Below are 1937 nucleotides of genomic sequence, written 5' to 3'. Positions count from 1 at the left end.
CGAATTGCTTTAATTGGATTTTCTGGAAATTGTGCTTTTAATCGAATAATTTGAGCCAGTAATCTCGCAAACGCCAGGTTGCGAGAAGATAATAAGCACGCATGTGACCATCTCGAAGATGCGTCTATCAGGACCATAAAATATCTAAAAGATCCACATGGTGGATGAATAGGTCCACATATATCACCTTGAATCCTTTCTAGGAATTCAGGGGACTCAAATCCAATCTTTACTGGTGATGGCCTTAAAATTAACTTTCCTTGAGAACATGCAGCACAACAAAATTCACTAGTTTTAAGAATCTTCTGGTTCTTTAGTGAATGTCCATGAGAGTTTTCAATAATTCTTCTCATCATGGTTGTTCCCGGATGACCCAAACGGTCGTGCCAAGTTATGAATTCATTTGGGCTAGTAAACTTCTGGTTTACAGTGGCATGTGATTCAATTGCACTAATCTTAGTATAATACAACCCAGATGAAAGTGAGGGTAATTTTTCTAATATAACTTTCTTATTTGAATCATGAGTTGTGATACATAAGAACTCATGATTTCCCTCATTCATAGTCTCAATATGATATCCATTTCGGCGAATATCTTTAAAGCTCAACAAGTTTCTACGAGACTTGGTAGATAACAGTGCATTATTTATTATAAATTTTGTTCCTCCAGGAAACAAAATTATAGCTCTTCCGGAGCCTTCAATCACATTGCCTGAGCCAATGATAGTATTAACATACTCTTCTTTTGGCACAAGATGGGTAAAATATATATCACTTTTGAGAATTGTGTGCGAACTTGCACTATCCGCAAGGCATACATCTTCATTACATATCCTTGCCATTTTCTTCAAAAACAAATAATAATAAAATGAGTAGTATGCACAGTTAAATTGAATGCTTGATCAGAATTATTTTTCTAAGAAATACTATATATAAAATAATGTCATATACTGAAATTTTATTTTAAAATTTGACACATTTAATAATTTCAAAATTCATTAATATTTCATTATTTATGTACATCACATTTGAGATTTAAATACATAGAAAATAAAACTTAACAATAAGTTCTTTACATTATTTATTTACATATATACTTCATAATCCCACATATTAAACTACTCCATCATTGATCAAATGACCAATATTTCCTTCAGGATCCTCAAAGAAATCAGATACATCATAATGAGTGGTGGAGTTCTCAGTATCATTTGAAACAAAATTTGTTTCCTTTCCTTTGTCGTTCTTTTTCAAAGATGCCTGGTAAAGATCGACTAGGTGCCTTGGGGTACGACAGGTACGTGACCAATGACCCTTTCCACCACAGCGGAAACACTTCTCCTCGGTTGATTTATTTTTCCCGATATTCTTTTCTTTATCCCACTTCTGGTGAGATCCTCTCTTTTGAACATAATTCTTTTTCCTTCCATAATTTTTCTTGTTATTAAAAGCTTGCCATTTACCTCTTCTGGGATAATGATTTGCCGCATTTACTTCAGGAAATGGGGCGGCGCCAGCTGGGCGCGCTTCATGATTTTTCAATAACAACTCATTGTTGCGTTCGGCAACAAGAAGGCAAGAAATTAACTCAGAATATTTTTTAAACCCTTTCTCTCGATAATGCTGCTGCAGGAGCACATTCGAGGCATGGAAGGTTGAGAAAGTTTTCTCCAACATATCATGATCAGTTATTTTTTCCCCACACAATTTCATTCGTGAGGTGATTCGAAACATTGCAGAATTATATTCATTTATAGATTTAAAATCTTGTAAACGCAAATGCGTCCATTCATATCGGGCCTGAGGAAGTATTACCGTTTTCTGATGATTATACCTTTCTTCAAGGTCTTTCCAAAGATCTGCAGGATCTTTTAATGTGAGATATTCATTTTTCAATCCTTCGTCAAGATGACGACGGAGAAAAATCATGGCTTTAG

Source organism: Arachis hypogaea, chromosome 4, assembly GCF_003086295.3.
Source record: "Arachis hypogaea cultivar Tifrunner chromosome 4, arahy.Tifrunner.gnm2.J5K5, whole genome shotgun sequence".
NCBI lineage: Eukaryota > Viridiplantae > Streptophyta > Magnoliopsida > Fabales > Fabaceae > Arachis > Arachis hypogaea.
This window is presented reverse-complemented; position numbering follows the sequence as displayed.